This window comes from Octodon degus, unplaced genomic scaffold (assembly GCF_000260255.1).
Source record: "Octodon degus isolate 3935 unplaced genomic scaffold, OctDeg1.0 scaffold00257, whole genome shotgun sequence".
Lineage (NCBI taxonomy): Eukaryota > Metazoa > Chordata > Mammalia > Rodentia > Octodontidae > Octodon > Octodon degus.
In genome coordinates, this window is record NW_004524833.1 from 986,075 (window position 1) to 995,344 (window position 9,270).

The 9,270-nt window shown below is 36.8% G+C and overlaps 1 pseudogene; it reads right to left on the reverse strand.

The window, feature by feature from the left end:
- Nucleotides 1-7,917: 7,917 nt before the first annotated feature.
- On the reverse strand, nt 7,918-8,770 carry LOC101581261 (annotated as a pseudogene).
- Nucleotides 8,771-9,270: the final 500 nt, after the last annotated feature.

Sequence of the window (9,270 nt, forward strand, 5' to 3'; positions counted from 1 at the left end):
ATATATATATATATATATATGTGTGTGTGTGTGTGCGTGTGTGTGTGTGCGTGCGCATGTGTGTGCATGTGTGTGTGTATATATATTCTTTCACTACAAAATGGTCCTTCATTTATACCCCCTTTTTGTGTAGTTTTGTCAGAGATGGGTGTTCCATTTCCATTCAAATATTGTAGGTGTGTGAATTCAGTAAAATAATCCAATATAATCCAGTAGTTCATAATAGTAATGGATTATTCAAGGAAAAGCCAATGTCAGAAGCTTTTGACTTGAGCCTTTTACATTTCAGCATATTAATATGGCTTTAATTTTTATAATTCATGTTTATACTTCTCTGATGCATGGTTAAGACCAAGATAAAGCAAGACCTATATAACAAAAAATGTAACATTTATAACTGACAAAGTCAGTCAAATCCCCTCAGGATTTACCCTGAATCCCTGTGCCGCAGCTTGTAGACCCTTTGTCAGTGTCAGCCATGTGGATGAGTCACGGACCTTGCTTGACCAATTTGCTCTCTGTGAAAGCCCAAGAGAATATTTTATCTCCATGTGACTCTCCTTAGGCACATTGTACATCATTGATCACTTTCCTCTGTGGCCCCATAATCTTGTTGAACAGAAAATTTGGGACACCACTGAGTTATAGCATGTTATAGTACAGATTCCCTTATGTCCTGAGTCCTCACTGATCTTGAAATGCTAGGGGAAAAATGTTGTCTATCCTTGTAGCCCTTCTTTTTCTATAATTTTTATCTATAAACTTAAGTTGTTAACCCTCCAAAAGAGAAACTTAATGATATTGTTATCCTTTAACATAGGTATTTGAGCTTAACATTACTATCTGTCTGAATGTCAAACAAATTATACATAACATGGAATGGTATTATCCAACAATCATTGATATGCTGCACTTTAAATTCCTATAGAATTTGGAGAAAATAATAAAATAAAAGTTAAAAAATACACATTTCTATGCAGAAATTTAGAAATCTTACTATATACAACATTGCAGCAGGACAGTCTTATGACATTTTTTTCTTGTCTCTTGTTTTCTTTTACTAACTTTTTTTTAAACAAACATTTATTGGAAAAAGAGTATAGCAAAAATTGATATGACATTAGAAGCAGTACATATTTAGAAGACCAGAATGACAGGCATTCCAAGCATGACCCTAGTATTACACATTGCTACCCTAAGTGCAGTTGCTTAGTTCACAGGTATCAGCATATATAGTAAGTCAGGATGAGAATTCTATTAATTAACTTCTAGTTTCAAAAACCTGGAGATTATAAGGACCTTTGCCTTAACCATCGTGTGTAAATAAATGTATGGTTTTTCCCCTACCATGTTTGCTAGATTTTCTTCTTGCCCTCTCTACATTGTTTAATCCTTAAGTTCTTGCTTTCCATTTAGTTGTGTTATACCTTTCTCTTTTTATTTCTTCTTTTGGGTTCCTGCACTAGGGAGACTATATGATATTTACACATGTGGGTCTGGTTTATTTCACTTATGAGTATATCTTCATGGATTTTTTTGGGGGGAGGAGCTGGCTCAGAATGCCTTAAGGGCAGGTCTGGTGAGGCATGAGGAGCTGGGATCAAACCGCCGTATCCTGCGCATGACTGCATTTGTATAAGCAGACACTTGAACCACTGAGCTAACGGGCAGGCCCCCAAAGTTGAGAAGGATTTTTAGGGTTGGGTCTGGTAAGGCACGTGGAAGTGGGGTTCAAACTGCAATATGCTGAGCCTGACTGCGTTTGCATGAGCAGGTACTTAAATAACTGTACTCACAGGCAGGCCCCTGAGTATATCTATAAGTTGCATCGAGTTGTATATGAAGGCTTTGAGTTTGTCATTCTTCATAGCTGAGTAATACTCCATTGTATAAAAATACCACATCTTTTTCATCCATTCCTCAGGTGATGGGCATTTTGGTTGCTTCCAAGTGTTGGCTATCACAAATTATGCTGCTATAAGTATAGGCGCACATATATAGCTATGATATGATATTTTCAGTTTTTTTTGGAAAAATTCCCAGTAGGGGGATAGCTGGATTGAATGGGATGCCCAGTTCTAGTATTTGGGTTTTTTTTTTTTCAGTCCTAGTATTTGAAAAAGACTCTGCACTGATTTCCATAATGGTTGCACCAGTCTATGTCCCCACCAACAGTGAAGAAGGGCTCCTTTTTCCCCACTTCCTCACCAACATTTCTTGTTGATTGATTTTTTTATGATAGTCATTCTTTCTGTGATGAGATGATAACTCAATGTTGTTTTAATTTGCATTTCATGGAGGGCTAGTGATATTTTTTCATGTATTTATTAGCTTCCAGAATTTCTTCCTCTGAGAAGCCAGTGTTCAATTTTGATGCCCATTTCTGGATTGGATATTTAAATTATGGTCCCCTAATGTTTTTTAGTTCTTTATAAGTTCTAGAGAGAAGACATTTGTTTGAGTGCTTATTAGCCAAGATTTTTTTCAAATTTGTGGGTTGTCTTTTCATGCTGTTGGCAATTTCTTTTGATGTGTAAAACTTTCTCAATAAGGGCGGTCCCAGTTGTTAATTCTTTCAAGTATTAACCTCATAACTTTCATTTTTGTTCATGAACTGTTTGCCTACTACTGTGTTTTCAAGATTTCTTCCTACTTTCTCTTCCAGAAGATTTAGTGCTTCTATTTTAATGTTAAGATCTTTAATAAATTTTGATTTTAGTTTAGTGCATAGTAACAGACCTGGGTCAAGTTTTAGTTTTCAGCATGTAGACAGCCAGTATTTCCAACACTATTTGTTAAAAAGGCTATCTTTCTTCCAGGAAGCATGCTTGGCCCCTTTGTGGAAGATAAGGTGGATGAGTGTGTTTGTAGTTGCTGCTGCCTCTTCTAATCTATTCCATTAATCCTCAGGTTTAGTTTTTGGCCAGTACTATGATGATTTTTTCACAGTAATTTTGTAGTATAATTTCAGTTCAGGAATTGTAATGCCTCCTGCCTTGTCTTTATTGCCCAGGATTGCCTTTGCTATTCTAAGTCTTTTCTGTTTTCAAATAGATTTCATGAATGATTTCTCTATGTCTGTGAAATATGTTGTTGGTATTTTGTTAAGGATTGCATTAAATTTGTATAACAATTTTGGGGGTATGGCCATCTTCACAATGTTTTTTCTTCCTATCCAGGTGCAGGTAATATCTTTCCATTTTCTGAAATCCTCTATGATCTTTTTTTTTTTCAGAGTACTGTAATTATCATTGAAAAGATCTTTTACTTCTTTAGTTAGACTGATTCCTAAGTATTTTATTTTCTATACTACTATTGTAAAAGGTATTGTTTCTTTAATTTCCCTCTCAGTGTGTATGTTACCTGTGTAGAGGAATTCTGTTGACCTTTGGGCATTGACTTTTTATGCTGGTATGCTACCTAATTTGTGTATTAATTCTGATAACTTCTTGGTGGACCTTTTTGGGACTTCCAGGTACAGTATCATGTCTGCAAATCATGATAGTTTAATTTCTTCTTTACCTATTCTTATTTCTTTTATTTCTCACTCTTGTCTAATGGCTCTAGCTAATGATTCAAGAACTATATTGAATAGGACTGGTGAAAGAAGACATCTTTATTTTGTGCTAGATCTGAAAGTAAAATATTTCAGGTTTTTTTTCCCATTTAGGATTACCTTAGCCACTGTGTTGTCTCAGATGAATTTCATCAGATTGTGATAGAGGCCATCTAGTCCAAATTTCTGTAGGACTTTGAACATGAATGAATGCTGGACTTCGTAAAAAAAAATAAATAAATAAAAAATAAAAAGCCTTTTCTCTGTCAATTGAGATCATCATGTGGTTTTTTGATTTGGCTCTATTGATATAGTGTATTACATTTATGGATTTGCATCTATTGAAACATCCTTGCATCTCTGGGATAAATTCTACCTGGTCATGGTGTATGATCTTCTTTATGATTTGCTGTACTGTATTTGCTAGAATTTCACTGAGGATTTCTGAATCCATGTTCATGAGGGTGATTGGCCTGTAGTTCTCTTTTTCAATTGCATCTTTCTCTGGTTTTGGTATCAGTATAATACTTGCCCCCATGAATGATTTTGGGTAGCTTGTTTCCTTTCAATTTCATTAAAGACATTGACAAGTATTAAGATTATATCTTCTGTAAATTTCTTGTAGAATTCAGCTGTGAATCCATCAGGACCTGGACTTTTCTTTGTTGCTAGGATTTTTTTTAACATTTTGTAGTTTTTGGCTGTGACTGGGTTATTGAGAGTCCTTCTGTCTTCTTGATTCACTCTTGGTAATTTGTACCCTTTTAGGGGTCTGTCCATTTCTTCTGTGTCTTCAGTTCTGTGAGAGAAAAGATTCTCAAAATATCTATTGATGATCTTCAGCATTTCCACTTGGTCTGTGGTCATTTCACCCTTTTCATTGCTTATTGCTTGTATTTGAATTTTTTCTTTCCTCTTTTTGATGAGGTTAGCTATTGGCTTATCAAGTTTATGTAATCTTTCACAGTGAAACTTTTTGATTTGCTAATTCTTTGTATTGTTTTCTTCATCTGGATAGAATTAATTTCTGCTCTTATCTTTATAATTCCCTGTTTGGGCTTTGGGTTTGGTTTGCTCTTCCTTTTCTAGATGTTTAAGGTGCAGCACTAGGGTATTGATTGTTCCTGTTCTGTTTTCCTAGTGTGTGAGTTCACAGCTATAAATTTTCCTCTATGAATTGCTATCAACATATCCCATAAATTTTACTAAATTGTGCTTGAATTTTCATTGAATTTTAGATATTGTTTGATATCTTGTTTAATTTCATATGTAACCTGTTGGTTGCTGAGGAGTGTGTTGTTTAATTTCCATAAATTTATGGGGTTTTTTATGGTTTCTTTTGTCATTCATTTCCAGTTTTATTGCTCTATGGTCATATGATATGCATGCAATGATTTCTAATCTCTTGCATATATTTAAGCATGACCTACAGAGTAGTATGTGGTTTATATTAGAAAATGTCCCATGTGCAATAAAAAAAGAATGTGTTTTGGCTGTGGTTGGTTGCAACACTGTGTACATGTCCACTACACCCATTTGTTGCAAGCTCTGGTTCAGTTCTGCTACCTATTTGCTAGTTTTTGTCTGCTTAACCTATCTTTTTGCAATAAGGGAGTGTTAAGGTCTCCTGTTAAGATTTTGTTATTGGTTAGCAGATTTTTCATATCCATTAATATTTGTCTTATATAGTTGGGTGCTCCCACGTTTGGTGTGTACATATTTATCTGTGTTATCTCTTCCTCTTGAATTTTTCCCCTAACCAATGTGTAATGGTCTTTTTTATTTCATTTGATCATTCTTGGATTGAAGTTGAGACTATCTGAGAACAGAATTTCTACCCCTGCTTTTTTTTCTGAGTGCTGCAGCATGTAGTATTGTTTTCCATCCTTTGACTTTCAGCCTATTAATTTCTTTAGGAGTTAAGTGTGTTTCTTGTATACAGCATATTGTTGGATTTTGTTTTCTAATCCACTGTGCTAGTCTATTTCTTTTAATCAGTGAATTGAGTCTATTTACATTGATAGTTATAATTAAAATGTATTGACTTATGATTGACATGTTATTTACCTGCTGTCATTCACTGCTTTTCTCTTGTATTTAATTGTTTGCCCTATTTGGTTAGTTCTTTCCATTTTCATTCTTGGAATACTGATCATTTTGGTCCTCCTCTTGAATATCTTTTAGTAGTGTGTGTAGGGTTGGCTTTGTCATCATGAAATTTTTTAATTGTTCTTTGTCATGGAAATATTTCACTTCTCCATCAAACTTGAAAGACAGTTTTACAGGATATAGTAGCCTGGGTTGGAATTTGTTTTTATAGAGGACTTGAAGTACTTTGCTCTATGCTCTTCTTGACTTCATGGTTTGTGAAGAGAAGTCTGCCATTATTCTGATGGGTTTTCCTCTAAATGTAATCTGTTTCTTTTCTTGTGGCTTTTAGTATATTTTCTTGTGCTGAATTTCTGGGATGTTGAGTATTATATATCTGGGTGTGTTTTTAATTAGGTCAATGTCATTTGGAGTTTAGTATGCTTCAGTTACCTGGATATGAATATCAGATTGTTTCCCCATATTTGGGATGTTTTCTTCTGTTACTTCTGCCCATACTCTTTTTATATCATTTGTATTGACTTCTTTCTCACTGATGCCTATTAGTCTCACATTGTTCATCTTTGCATTGTCTTGCAGATGTTGAATTATTTTTTTCCTGCATCCTACTTGTTATTAAGAGATCTTTTCTTACCTTTCCAATAGCTGTGCTGATGTCTTCAAGATCTGAAATTCTATTTTCATTTTCATTCAAATGGTTTTGCAAGCTTGTGATTCAGGTTTCAAGTTCCTCTACATCTGTTTGACTCTGCTTTATGTGATCTATTTCTTTCCTATATTGTTCATTCAAGTATTACATCATTTTTTGTATTTGCCTCCTTTTTTCAGTGTCTTCTTTAAATGTAGTTATTAATTCTTTCATTATAATTATCCTTTCTTTCTTTACTTCAGAGATTATTTCTAATCTGATTTCCTCTATACCTTTCTGTAGTTGTTTCTTTACTTCAAACACTATTAATTCAGAGATTTCAGCTGTGTGATTCCCAATTTCTTCCATGCTAGTGTCTCCTGCATTAGTTCTGGGTGAGTTCAGGGCTGAGAATACATTTTCTCCTTTTGTTTGTCATTTTGAATTGCTCTGTCCTCTGACCTTTGGTGTAGAGCTTTGGTTATTTACAACCTTCGCACCTACCAAAATTCTTACACAAGAGAGATTATATGGTTAAGGCAGTTATAGTTTTGTATTTACATAATACTATTAAGAACACTAATAATGGGCACTGATGTTTAGCTGTGACAAAATTTTTGTAACTAACGGGTATGTATTTTAGACAGTAAGAGCAAAAATTATGTCTGTGTAGCTAAGCAGATATTAAACTGGGAATTTGTATTTAAGTTAGTTCCCTTAAGTTCTGTCCAGTCACCTCTTCTTGATGTATTTGGGGTCTTCCAGGCAGACTAGTTCAGCCTGGATTCCTTTTGCCCCTTCTCTTAGTCAAGAGAGAAAGAAGGATCATGCTTTCATAGATCTGGTTCTAGCAAAGTGTCTCAGCTCACCGGGTCTGAATCTATGAAGTCTGTCCTCATCCCAATTGCTTTGCTCAGGTCTGGGTTCTGTGCTCAGCTTCTTACTGCTGCAGCCCATGGAAGTGAAACCCCAGTGATCCTCTGGTAGGATGTTCTCCTTTTGGTTTAGCTGGGTGGGTCTGGCCCATGGCCTCTCTGCAGGGACTTCACTGGGAGGGTTTAACACCAGGCCTGTATGCTGGGCCTAAGCTGGGTCTAGACGGATCCCGACAGCATGGTGAAAGGTCCACTCACACACCAGGCCTTGACTAGGTCTGGAGGCTTCTGGAAGGTTCAGAGGAATGGAGGGTCACACACACACACACACACACACACACACAAGCTGGGCTGTGACTGGAGGGGTCCAGTGGGCACAGTGGAACAGAAGTTCTCCCACTCACATGCCATGCCTGGGATGGGTCTAGAGAGTTACTCTGTGATTGGTCATTCACAACCTTAGACCACACTAAGCCCTAAAAATTCCTTTATCTAAATTCCCATTAACTAGAGGGGTAGAGGTGCAAGAAGTGGAAGCTGCCTCCAAGGAAATTTGGTCTTCCATAAATAGGAATCAGCACAAAATGCTGTTCCATAGATCAGCTTGATGAGGACTGCTGGGCACAACAGTTGAAATATCCTAGGGGGTCCCCTCAGTATGCCTACCTCCCCCTGCCCTGGAGGAGCAACAGGAGGGGAGAAGTGAGACAAGCAAGTTCCAACCCAATTAAATGTGCTCTTCTGTCTTCTCATTTGTGAGTTTGTATGGTGCTGCAGATTTGGCCAAGACAGTTGGAGAGCTTCTTACTGTTTCCTAAGGCCTCTGCATCCAGTTGTGTAATATTGATCCTCTGCAAGTCACTGGCCAACAGCTGCATGCTTATGCTGCTGCCCCCCATGGGCACAGTAAGGGAGTTTTTCTGCTGTCAGCAAGAGGGCTTGCCATTGAGGGAGATGTTGTAAATCTGCTCTCTGGCTGCTGCAGTTTGCAGTCCAGAAATCTTGAAGACCCATGGAAGTTGAACCTGGAGTTGAACCTGGAGTTGAACCATGGAAGTTGAACCAGGGTTACATGGCTGGAGTTGGTTTCCCCATAGACAACTCCAACCAGTCCACAGCCGGTGTCACAAAGTTCTCATAGCGTGACCTTTTGCCTTTTCCTTGTACAGACTTGGTTCTCTTCTTGGATGGAGGATGCCTTTTGACTCTTGTAGTTTGGGAATTTTGAGGTATATTTTCTTCCATTATCATTTCACCCACTTGTACTACCTTCTGCTTTTGAGCAGATTTCAAGGGTGTCTGAATAGTTTCTGCTGTTAATTTGTTTATTTATGTGATATCCACTTCCTCAGTTGTTGCATCTTCCACAGCCTGTTTGTTGCCTCTAAGGGCAAAGTTCATTTCACGCAGTGCCTTGGGAAGCCACAGGATCTCGACATATAGGTTATCCACCTCCTTAAGGAGTTTCTGCCTGTCTGACTCCATTTGCTTGATCTGCGCTTGAATTTCTCAGTTGAAGTCTTTAAGAAACGAGGCGAGTTTTCGACTCAGTAATGAGTTGGTCTTGGCTGCCCAACTGCTGCACTTTCTAGAAGGAGTCATGGTGCTCAGGTGGAGGCTGTGGATCACAGGAAGGGCCCAGAAAAACCTCACTGTCCTAGTAGAGACCAGCAACTCATCATTACTTTAGATGACACACAAATCACAGCAGTTAACACATTTTAAAGATATAAATGATATAGATAGGTATAGATATATAGATATAAATATAGATATAGATGATATAGATATCTCCTGAAAAAATGTACAAGTGGTTTTACACAAAAATTCCAAAAAGAATAATAAATAGCAGTTATTTATAATTCTGCAGGGCAGAATTCTCACCCTGACTAACTCTATATGCTGGTATCTGTGAACTAAGCAACTACACTGAGGATAGCAATGTGTAATAATAAAACCATGCTTGAAATACCTATCCTTTGGGGCTTCTAAATGTGTACTGCTTCTAATGTCATGTCAATTATTGCTATACTCTCTTTAAAGTGAATGTTTGTTAAAAAAAAGTAATAAAAGAAAACATACAAAAAGAAAAACAAACTAGA